The sequence below is a fragment of the Aquarana catesbeiana genome, linkage group LG03 (assembly GCF_042186555.1).
Source record: "Aquarana catesbeiana isolate 2022-GZ linkage group LG03, ASM4218655v1, whole genome shotgun sequence".
NCBI classification, from domain to species: domain Eukaryota; kingdom Metazoa; phylum Chordata; class Amphibia; order Anura; family Ranidae; genus Aquarana; species Aquarana catesbeiana.
Genome location: NC_133326.1, coordinates 396264859 through 396277578, shown reverse-complemented (window position 1 = coordinate 396277578; position 12720 = coordinate 396264859).

Here is a 12720-nt window from a genome sequence, read left to right as displayed (position 1 = left end):
CTAGACATGCTGCGAGAAAAATATCTTCACTACACATGGCTCTTCCCCTTTGCCCTCTTCGTATCGCATAATGGCAAACAACACACACTCCATACTCCAAGTGATCTCCCAGAGTTTTGAAATGCCCTGCAATTAGGTCATATCGACCTCCCGGAGTGGTACCAGGAATTCACACTACCTCCCAGGCACAGAAGCTCGCCACACTCCCCCTTGGCAACGCCGGAGAAACACCATTCCAAGAAACAGAGGCAGAGTCGGCAGGATAGACAAATGGCTAGCACCCCACACAGCAAGGCTCATTCCTCCAGGATCCCAATGGATGCTTGATTGTCTCAGCCTCAAACTCTTTCAGTTTATTATTACATCCTGAATAAAATGCCACCATAGTGCTCTCACTGGTTGAATGGGGATCCTGTCTCTTCTTCGAGGTTTCTCACCCCCAAATACCCGCTACTTGGAAAAAAACCTATCAGTGCAATTATCCTCATTGCCTACTATTAAGTGGCGAGTTAGAAACATGCATTTAGCACAAAAACAGGAATCACCTAGTTCCCTTCTAAGCCAATGTCACAAGATCCCACCACTGATTTCTGCTGATTCAGCTTTGTTACTGGTGACAACGCTAACATCTTGGGATATATAGAGACCAGTTCCTTAGTCAGAGACATGCTCCCTTCCCTTTTTAGTGACACACACATAATGCATGAAGGTTTGTCTCTGTACAGTGATCGGGAGGACAATGCTGTTGGTTTGGTCTGCTCAGAGACTCAACAGGATCTCTATGCCATCTAATTTACTTATGGTGCTACTATTAGTCTGAGAGTGACTCATAGCTTAAACGTGCAGTTTATTCACAGTTTTCCTTTTTCCCTTTCTACTTAATGCTTGTTATTTGCACCAAGTTACATCCTTGCGAAGGAGGCTGAGCGAGATGGGAGGTAATATTACCTTTCCCACTTCGGCCACTCCATCCTATTTGTTCTATTAACATCTGTAATATTAACATCTACTTTAATTGTTGCTTGTTCTTTGATTCTGGTTAAAAGTAAAATATCAATCTCTCTTATGGCAGAGAAGATAATTAGGCATTGTTCATAGGCTAAGTTAGGCCACGGTCTGACTTTTCCATGTTTTTGATAGTTTCTGGTTAACCTCATTCGGATAGCGTTGGCTGTTATTTAGCTGCAAGTCTCTCCCATTCCCACAAAGTGTGCGGGTAGGAAGATTGAAGATCCACTTCTGTACACAAAATACTGACTCCCCTGGACGGTTTAACTGTTTAGGAGGGCCGTAAAACTTATCTCTGCTCTTCTATTCCTATCTATTTCTTATACTCTCATTTCTCTATCTACTTCCTTCACGTGTCCTAGTTGCTGACTAAAATTATAAAACCATTATAAGTGTAAGGTTCTAACTGGTACTTTTTCTTAGTTGTGGTCATAGGTAAAATCTACCATCTCTCTCCACACCTGAACAATGGCCTATTCCACATTGGGCCGAGTTCCCACAGTGGTGTCTCACAATGTCAAGGGCCTGAATATACCGGAGAAACGTTCTACCCTCTTGCAGGAACTAAAAAAAGGTAAGCCTAAGATTGTATTTTTGCAGGAGACCCATTTCAAGACAAACCATATCCCCAGGCTCACTGACTCCTACTTCACAGAGGCTCCCAACGCCACCAACGACATTTCCAAATCTAAAGGGGTGTCAATTTTGCTGAGTAGGGAGGCCTCATTTGGGATAACTGACAAGTTGGTTGACCCAGGGGGGAGATACATTTTCATTAAAGGGATCTGCTCTGGAGTACCTACCACCATAGCAAATGTATATTTCCCCAATACTTCCCACCTATCCTTTTGCAGGAGGCTGGTGAAGGAGTTGGAAGGTTTCAGCTCAGGTCGCCTAGTCCTGGGAGGGGATTTCAATGCTCCCCTTAGCACACTAATGGACACTTCGTCAGGGAAAGCTTTCATCACATTTAAACTAGACCTAGTGGACACATGGCGTTTTTTACACCCAGAGGACAAGGACTTCTCTTTCTATTCGATCCCTCATGATCATCACTCCAGGATTGACTATCTCTTTATTTCACAAAGGGACTTACAGACAATATTGGGATACAGACAATCTCAGACCACGCCCCAGTTTCCGTTAGCCTAAATTGGGCAGACACATCCGCCAAATCAGCAATGTGGAGACTAAATTCCTCTCTAATAACAGACCCAGTTTTACTACCAAAATTGAACACGGCTCTAACCGATTTCTTTAAGCACAACGTGACACCAGGTATGGACCCCTTGACAGTGTGGGAAGCCCACAAGTGCTCCATAAGGTGAGAGCTGATTAGAATGGGAAAGGGAAGTCTTACAGCTATCGCAAAAAATCCGCTACCTAGAAACCATACACAAGCAGTCTTTGACAGCCCAATCGGCAACAACGCTCCTCGAGATTAGAAAGACTCTCAAACAGCTTCTAGAATCCAAAACCAAACGATTCCTTTTTTTTAAGGAAAAAGGTCTATTATGAACAAGGTGACAAACCCGGCCACTTTCTTGCTAGGGCCTTGAGAGATCCCACTGCCAAACACAACATCATGGGCATCCAGAGCAAGGGAGGTAATTTTGATAGAACTACATGTAGCGGTCACTACCTTAAGGTAGGTGATTTTTCTGTGTTTAGATGACAGGGTACAGTTTTAGGTAAATTTAGGCAGGCCTGTATTTCTATCTCAGGTCTGGTTGTTTATTTTGGGAACTGGGAGTGTCAGTGTAGTGTAGGGTGTAGCCACCTGTACTTGGACCCAGAGATGCCTCCTTGTGCTTTCAGTGGAAATGGTTCTAGAAGAGAGATTGGACTTGGGATCTGAGTGGCAGGCAGCTCATGTGTGGAGTTCTGGCCAATCATTAATTTGTTTGGCAGGAGGTGGGACTCACATATAAGCTGGGGTCACATGCCGGGTGAGGAGTTCCAGAGAGAGAGATCAGAGACAGAGCCCCCCTGTGGGGAGGGAGAGAAGCTGAGCCCCCACTACAGGGAAGGGGGGACCAGGCCAGACGGAGGAGAAGAATTAGAGGCACTGCACAGCATGTAGTCGCTGGTGTCGCTGGATGTCCCCTGCGGGGAGGGGAGCATACCAGACCGGAGAGGAGGGATGGAGGAACCATCAGGAAGAAGTAGCAACTAAGCGGAAGAAGACTGGGCGATCCACCATTTGTGAGTGGCACGTGGACTGTTGATCAAGTGAGTGAAAGCCCAGGGGAGCAGTACTACCAGAGGCTGGGGGATGTTGGTATGCAAGTCAGTGAGACAGGTGATGATGGCCTGTGACTTTTGGTTCGACAAAACCCAGGGAATCCAATCAGTCAGGCGGGAGGAATTATTCAGAGTAATGTCTTCTTTAGCCCAACTTGGAAGTACTGTACAGATGGGAAGTAGTGGTCAAAAGGCGGAGGTAGAGCTCCGAGCATAAATAGAGATAAACGGATAATGTGGCCAACTTCACATGCAAAAAAAAGTCCTTAGAGAGAGAAGAGCAGTAAGCACAATGGTTCAGAAAGTATTCATAGGTGATCAGAGTAGAGAAGTTCAGCGTGCACCTTCCACCGATCCATCCACTTCCACCCTGTGAGAACACACTCCCCTCAGGGGGTTAAACTCACCAGAGCCTAATCATCATAAGCATTCAAGAAAGGAGAAATCCAAGCCACCAGCCACTATCAGCAACCCTCCGGAGGAATCCAAGACGGTCAGGGCTATCAGTAGCTTCCTCATCTCCTCAGCTCCCAATCCTGGCACATACCCTGTGTGATATTTATATATGTTTTTTATTTATTACTGCTTTTGAACTGCTAGGGTCCCTGGCACTGAGTGGTGTATTTTTGGGCCTGTAAATACACCTTTTCACATAAATAGAGATACATATTGTTCTAAAAAAGGTCTACGGGTGAAGAAATTATCCAGAGTGACTCTTTGCTACAACAGCCTATGTATTCTCTAAAGTAAATCTACCAAAGCCTATATGCAAAGAGTTATTCAGAGTGGTTCTTTGCTATTCACTTTAATTATTCTCAGATGACCATACTACTCCTATTTTCCCATGAGAAGTTATTCAGAAGGACTGTTCATTATCCGCATTTATTCTAAGTATTTGCATGGAAAGGCAAAGGAAAGATTATGAAGAAGTAAAAAGAGCATCTCAGAAAACCCTTTCCCTGTCCCAGTTCAAGTTATGTAAATAAAAGCAAGAGAAAAAGTACAATATGGACTGTTTCTATTTCTATGGGCTGTGGTGTGCTTGGTGGTGAATGTGATTTACAGATAGTACACAAAAATAGCAGCTCCTACGGGGGTAGTGTGCTACATGGAGGTCTCCCACCGAGATATCCGTTTCACGTTTGACTACTAGCCATCTCCCATAGCAATGGAGTCTACATTTCAGTGACTGCTGCCGAGATAGCCTGCAATTTAATAGTGCCTGCCGCCAGGTGTCACTGGGAAGGACTTTAAAAATGTATAGCTACAGTTCCTCGCGCGCTGAACCAACAAGTGGGGGCTGGAGCCACGCCCCAGAGGAAAACTTTGTCAGCGTTCAGCGTGCCACGCGCCAGACCGAAAAGGCGGAGGAAAATGGCAGAAGGTGTTCGGAGTACACCCGTCATGCAGCGGTTACCTGAGTTGCAGGACCGGGTCTTGATTGATACTGGTGTTCGTTTGGAGCTCCTCGGAGGACTGGCGCTAGGACTGATTGAAGGAGTAGAGAGACTTTGTATGTTGTGTCCCGGATGTCAGAAGCCTACGGTTGGAGTCGTCGCCTGGGCTCGGTGTGGGCATTGCAGTGCTCAGCTAATATGCCTGGGACCTGTCCAACAAGAAGTCAGATACTATTCCGCCAGTCTTACAACCGGACTTTGTCTGCTGCAGATGCAAGTGACTCGGAAGGCTGGAGAGGGTCGTATGTCGCCTGCTGTAGCAGTGGAGGAGCTCCCGTCTGATTCAGCTGAATCTGAGCCACCGACAAAGTAAGTCCTTTGTTGTGCCCATCCGGAAGGAGCCTAGTTTACAGGAGGGGGATCCCTCGGGTGAGCCGGACATGGTGAAAAAGGGCCAGGCTGTAGATTGGGGATCACCGCAAGTTCTGGAGAAATATGGATCTATGGAAAATTTGTTTGAGTGGTCATCCCCTGAAGAGGCTGAATCTAGTGATGAGGAAGAATGGTTTCTAGAGAGTTCTACCTCAGTGGAGGCTTCCACGGGAGCATCAGAGAGGTCACTCAGCTCATCTAAACCCCCAGTACCCCCTTTCAGCTACTGTCCTTCCTATCAGGGCAGCCACGTATCAACAGTGGGTCAGCAGAGCTTCTGATTGCTGTGTTTTGCCTGGCCGAGGAAAGGCTAAAGAATTACTTAGACTTTCGAGGTTCCAGCGAGAAGTTCAAAGAAAAGTTGCTCAGGAATGGGACCTGGATTATCCCTACATTTCTGACTGGATCATGAAAATTGTTGAAAATTCCTGGGAAGCGTGGGAGGATAACCTTGTTTGGGTCTATCTCCATGTTCCTAAACCCAAGCAGACACCTGATAGTGAGGTCTGGGTCTGATTGAAAGATATTCAGTGTGAATGGAAACTTGGGAGGGCAATTTACAAGGAAAAAGTGTTGGTGGTAAAAGCAGGGCAAAACATCCGCAGTTACTCCATATCAGGGACAGGATAAGGGGACAGTCGCAAAAGGTTGCCTGACCCGGGGTATCGCTTGTAAGCGGGACTATAGGAGAGGTAGTCACAAGTGTGCTCAAGTACCCATATTGACTGCGGGAAGGCAGATGGGTTAGGGTGGGTTTTCCCAAAATTGACTGTACAGCAGGAGACTCTCATTCAGGGTCCCTAACATGGACAAAGTTATAGACATTAGAATGTGCTGTCTCTGCTAAATCCCTTTGTCGCAAGTACTTTTGTTATATTGGAGTTGAGGTAGGTTAGAGGTGCAAGTGGGTTGGTATGAGCCCTGAAAAAGAGGAGAAAGGGATGGGGGGAGTATATCATAGAGGGGGAACAACATAAAGGAAAGCATCACAAATAAACACAGAAACTTCGCTTTTTTCCACATGGAGTCACTGTGTAGGTCAACTCCCAGAACAGGACAGTTCTGGGAGAGCCCATGGGAGAGTGACAGGTGTCTATGTAGGCACTTGGGGGTCATAGTTCTGGGGGGGGGGGATGCAGTCAGTCGTACACAGTGAGGCCAGGAGGAGATTAAAGAACAAATTCAGAGAGGTAACTGCTAAGATGTAACTTAGAAAATTGAAAACAACTAAATATAATAGCATTATACTTTATGTGTTGCTGTACGAAAGAAGGTAAAAATTAAAACCTGAGAAGGGACAGAGAGATCTACTGTCCAAAAATTAGGTGGCCAGGGAGGTATGTTGCAAGTCTCTGTTCAGCGAGGAGTGGAGCGATGCTGGTCTGAGGCCGAAGATCTGAAGCGCTTGGGAGAGTCTTTGCGCGGGCTCCGTTGATCCAGGGAGCGATTGATTGGAGTGCCTTTGGAGGGGGTGTGCTGTTGAGTGTTGGAGAGCAAGGACCGCACATAGGCTTTTGCTTCTGAGGGTTCCTGGAAGGATAACTGGTCACCGCTGGGTGTCCTGAGGCGTAGAGTAGCCGAGAAGGCTAAAGTGAATTTGATGTGTTGTTTAAAGAGTTCTGAGCATATCTGTTGGAAGGCCTTGTGTTTCTTTGAGACCTCGATGGAGTAGTCGGCAAAAATCAGAACCTTCACGCCATCAATTTGGAGCGAGCGGGTTTGTCTGAATTTTTGGAGGATAAGAGCCTTGTCAGAGTAGTTCAGATATTTAGCAATGATGGGTCGAGGGTTCTTGCGTTCTTCGCTATAGGACCCCATCCTGTGGGCGCGTTCCACCGTGCAAGAGCCTGTTAGGCCTAGCGCCTCAGGGATGCATTGGGAGCAGAAATCTGTTAAAGCAGATGCTTGGAGAGATTCGGGTATCCCCACGAATCGCAGGTTGCTCCTTCTGGACCTATTTTCCAAATCGTCGAGTTTTTGGAGTATATATTGATTTGTCTTGTCTTGTGCTTGTTCTGTGGCTTGAGCTTGGTACATCTCTTCTTTCATACTTGATAGGCGATGTTCTAGCTCATTTAGCCTAGTGTTGTGTTCTCCTAGTTGGGCCTTTATTTGTTTCATCCCCGCATTAACAGCCTTTTCCACAGATGCAGAAATCATGGGGGGCAGGAGGGCTGCCACTGCCTGCGCTATGCACTCCATTTTATGGTCCACGGCATGCTGTGGAGATGGGGTTGACATGGAGAAGGCCTGAGAGAGGGAGGCTTGAGGAGAGGAGGCTTGGGAGTGTGTCTGAGTGGGGGATGCTTGAAGGGATGTGTGTGGAGCTGTGCTGCCACTTATATCCATCTCCGCCATCTGCGCGCCTGTGTGTGCGTCCGTGTAGGCCGAAGCCGGGGCCTCGATTTGTGGCTGTGCCGGCGGCACCGTCTGGGCCGTGTTGGTGCGGGAGCCGAGGACCTCTACGAATCGGTCCATATAGTGGGTGCTAGTGCCCAAGGTGGCCGAGGGTGGTTTTAGGCTTCTGGGCTGGCTTTGCAGGCAGGTTTTGAGTCCTTAGTGCGGGAGCTGTGAGGAGAGACAGCTACGCCATGCGGCGCCGGAACCGGAAGTTGTCGCAAGTACTTTTAAAAGGACTCCTGTTTAGGAGCCAAACAGAAAGTTTATTTGCCAACGGGCAGATGTGTTCATTTGCTTGGCATGTCTTCTTCAGGCTGCTCTCTGCAGGAGGTCTGCTAGACTCCTTTTGAGGGAGTGACAATCCTGACAGAAACACACATGCCATAAAAAGAAAATCTGTATATTTGATTGATTACTCAATAGAGGATAATAACCCCCTCTGTTAGGTAATGTGTAGCTAGTTGTAGTTAGAAATATTTTGTGTCTTCTCTTAGGTGAACTGGAGATGTGACGGCTGTCTATCTTACAGATGAAGGCCTGCAGTAAGCCGTGTATTCCTCCTTCGGGAGCAATGCTCTGATTCTGCTTGTATGGAATGTTAGCTGTAGGGATCTACAGTTAGGTAATGTAAATTGTACAGAAAAATGTGTTATGTGTCATTTTGTACATTGACAATTGATGTTATCCCTTTTCAAGTTTATTTCCTTTTCCCCATTCCAACTTGATTTAACGAGATGCTCTTTCCTCCTCAAACTTAAGGAGGTACTCTAAATTCACTTCCCACAACTGGGGACAGTTGTGATTTAAATGGGGAGGTGTGTGTAGCGGTCACTACCTTAAGGTAGGTGATTTTTCCGTGTTTAGATGACAGGGTACAGTTTTAGGTAAATTTAGGCAGGCCTGTATTTCTATCTCAGGCCTGGCTGTTTATTTTGGGAACTGTCAGTGTCAGTGTAGTGTAGGGTGTGGCCACCTGTACTTGGACCCAGAGATGCCTCCTTGTGCTTTCAGTGGAAATGGTTCTGGAAGAGAGGTTGGACTTGGGATCTGAATGGCAGGCAGCTCATGTGTGGGGTTCTGGCCAATCATTAATTTGTTTGGCAGGAGGCGGGACTCACATATAAGCTGGGGTCACATGCCGGGTGAGGGGTTCCGGAGAGAGAGATCAGAGAAAGAGCCCCCCTGCGGGGAGGGAGAGAAGCTGAGCCCCCCCACGGGGAAGGGGGGGGCCAGGCCATGCGGAGGAGAGGAGTTAGAGACACGCATGTAATCGCTGGTGTCACTGAACGCCCCCTGCAGGGAGGGGAGCGTACCAGACCGGAGAGGAGGGATGGAGGAACCATCAGGAAGAAGTAGCAACTAAGCGGAAGAAGACTGGGCGATCGACCGTTTGTGAGTGGCACATGGACTGTTGATCATTTGAGTGAAAGCCCAGGGGAGCAGTACTACCAGAGGCTGAGGGATGTTGGTACGCAAGTCAGTGAGACAGGTGACGATGGCCTGTGACATTTGGTTCAACAAAGCCCAGGGAATCCAATCAGTCAGGCGGGAGGAATTATTCAGAGTAATGTCTTCTTAAGGCCTCTTTCACACGGGGCAGATCAGTCATGATCCGCCCTGTGAACATCCGCTTGCTCAGCGGGGATAGCTCCGCCGATCCCCGCTGAGCAGGAAGATGACAGGTGCATCGCTGCACGCTGTGCAGCGATGCACCTGTCAGAGCGCCGCTCTCCCCTATGGGGGGATCGGATGATGACGGTCCGTAGTGTCCGTCGTCATCCGATCCGATCCGAAAACGGATGGAAAAGTAGGTTTTTCCTCCGTTACACTTTTCGGATCGGAGCGGGTCGGATGTCAGCGGACATGTCACCGCTGACATCCGACGCTCCATAGGGATGACTGTATGTCCGTTTTTCATCCGAAAACGGAAGGATGAAAAACGGACATACGGATCGTCCGTGTGAAAGAGGCCTTAGCCAAACTTGGAAGTACTGTACAGATGGGAAGTAGTGGTCAAAAGGCGGAGATAGAGCTCCAAGCATAAATAGAGATACATATTGTTCTAAGGTCTACGGGTGAAGAAGTTATTCAGAGTGACTCTTTGCTACAACAGCCTATGTATTCTTTAAAGTAAATCTACCAAAGCCTATATGCAAAGAGTTATTCAGAGTGGATCCTTGCTATTCACTTTAATTATTCTCAGATGACCATACTACTCCAGTTTTCCCATGAGAAGTTATTCAGAAGGACTGTTCATTATCCACAAAGGCAAAGGAAAGCTTATGAAGAAGTAAAAAGAGCATCTCAGAAAACCCTTTCCCTGTCCCAGTTCAAGTTATGTAAATAAATGCAAGATAAAAAGTACAATATGGACTGTTTCTATTTCTATGGGCTGCGATGTGCTTGGTGGTGAATGTAATTTACAGATAGTACACAAAAATAGCAGCTCCTACGGGGGTAGTGCGCTACATACAGAAAAAATAGCTCAACACTTCCAAGTGTTCTATACCAATCTCTATAATCTCCCAGCCCAACATAGACCGCCCGACCTACATGGAGACAGGCTTCAGGTGTTATAGAAGTTCCTGAAGGACTCTGGTCTCCTCTCGCTTAAAGTAGAGGACGCTACGACACTTGACAGTCCCATAGACTTGCTATTAAAGACCTAAAAACAGGTAAAAGTCCGGGTCTGGAGGGGTTCACGGCCCTATACTATAAGACGTTTGTTGACACACTAGCCACACACTTCCGAGATGCACTGAACTCTCTATCGAAGACAAGAACAGTCCCCCCTGAATTCCTATCGGCATACATTACTGTATTACCCAAACCAGATAAAGACCCACTACACTGTACCAGCTACAGGCCTATCTCACTACTGAATCTAGATGTTAAGATAATGGCGAAAATCATCTCCACCAAACTAAAACCTCTACTACATGACTTGATAGGACCAGGCCAGGCGGGTTTTATCCCTGGAAGAGAGGCTAGGGATAATGTCACTAAAGACTTAGACCTGATACACGCTGCCCATGAGCGAAAGATCGAGGGCCTTCTCCTGTCCACTGATGCGGAGAATGCCTTCGACCGTTATTTATCATATCGCTAGAACCATTTGACAGATGAATTCTTGCCAACAATGCCATACGGGGGTTTAAGGTCAAGGGGAAGGAATTCAAAGTAGCTGCATATGCTGACAACCTCCTATTCTTCTTTTTTTTTTTTTTTTTTAATATAATCTTTATTTTATTTTGTATTTTCAAAAATAACAGACATTAAAAAGGATACAGAAAAGAAGAAGAAAAAAACAAAAAAACAAAAGGTGCATACTGTAATAAGACAAAAGGAAGAAAAGACAATCAGTGCTTAAGGGGCACAAATGGTGACAAGGAGGGGGATTGGGACATACGTACATAGAAACCTTTGATGCGTTCAGGTAGTAGGCCTCATATGACTTCTTCAACTGATATCCCAGTTTTATAACCATTGCATCAAAACGGGGTTGCATCTTCAAGTCTAGAGTGTAGCACCCCAGTGACTACACGTAATTGAACTCAAAATGAGAGGATAGGGAAGGGATGAAGGGAAACGGATATACTCAAAAACCAAGAACAAGGTTGACAGTCATACAGCACGACAGCAGTAGGTGTAAATCATATACTGATATAGAAAAACCTGGGGATGTATAGTGTGTGGTTCTCATCCTCCAGAAATTGAATATGTACCAACAATTTTCAAGTTGCCTGCCCAGGAGTAGCAGAAGATGGTGACAGCGCCGCATTAGACGTATAATGTATCCAAGTTGCCCATGTAGCATAGAATTTGTCATACCTGTCTCTGCACTTCGCCATCCACTCCTCTGCTGCCATAATTGAATTTAGTAATCGCACCCAATCGTTTCGCCCTGGAATGTGGGCCGACTTCCAATGTACAGGAATTAGACGTCGGGCTGCATTTAAGAGGTGCGGGAGAATTGATTTACGGTAATGGCTTAGAGGGGTGGACGGCACATGCAGTAAGAATTCCAATGGGGAGTCCTGCAAATCTAAATCCAGGATAACTTTTATTTGGGCCTTAATATCCTGCCAAAAGGGCTAGAGCCTCGAGCATTCCTACCAAATATGCAGGAAAGTGCCCCAAAGCCTGCAGCCCCCCAGCATGCAGCAGAAGCTGTCGGATATATCCTGGCCAAAGTCGTTGGGACTCTATGCCAACGAGTCAATAGCTTAAAGCTATTTTCTTGCATTTTAGTGTCCACTGAGCTCTTGTGAGTAAGCTGGTATAAATGGCTCAATTGAGCTTCTGTAAATGTATGCTGTAGGTCTCTCTCCCATTCTCATATATATATATTGGTTTGCCCTGGGACTCCGTAGACTGCAGCATCTCATAGAGCAAGGAAATAGAGTGAGGGATTTGCATAGTTTTTCAAATGGAGTTAGGGAGGAGGGAGGTCGGACATAATGAGGAAAACTGTTAATAAAGTGTTGCAATTGTCTGTAGCGCCATCCATCCAGTGGGAAGCTACCAAACTGGGAGCGAAGCCAATCCTGGGAAACTAAACCCTGTTCATGTACAAACCTTCCACAGCGAACTTCCCCATCTCCCGTCCATGTGCGAAGATAGGAATGGTGTTCCCCTGGAGTGAACCAGGGAAAGCCCCCAAGAGGTACAAGCGGGGATATTGGCTGTGATAACCACTCCCGTATATTTAGTGCATCCCATAACTTCAGCACGTGGACAGAGACCGGCGACACGAAGCTCGAAAGGCCTCGGCTTTCCCGAGGGAGCCACGGAGCATGAGACAAATTACGCCCTGACAGGAATTTCTCAAGGGGAACCCAAGATTTGGTGGTATGGTGTTGTCAATCGAGAATCCTCTGTAGGGCAACCGCCTCATAATACCTGCGTATTGAAGGGACTCCCAACCCCCCCAGACTCTTAGGATGCTGCAGCGTACGGAGGGCCAAGCGGGGTACATGACCCCGCCATATAAATTTTACAAACAGGCTGTTGAAAGCCGAGAAGAGAGATCTGGGCAATGTAATAGGTATCATCTGGAGGTAAAAAAGAATTCTAGGCAATATATTCATTTTCAGGATACTGACTCGTCCCATCCACGAGAAGGTAGTACGGTCCTATCTTGTTAGATCAGCCTTAATAGTGGTGAGTAAGGGGGCAAAGTTACATGTGTATAATTGTGCAATGGTAGCTGGAAGGTGAATGCCTAAATATTTTAAGG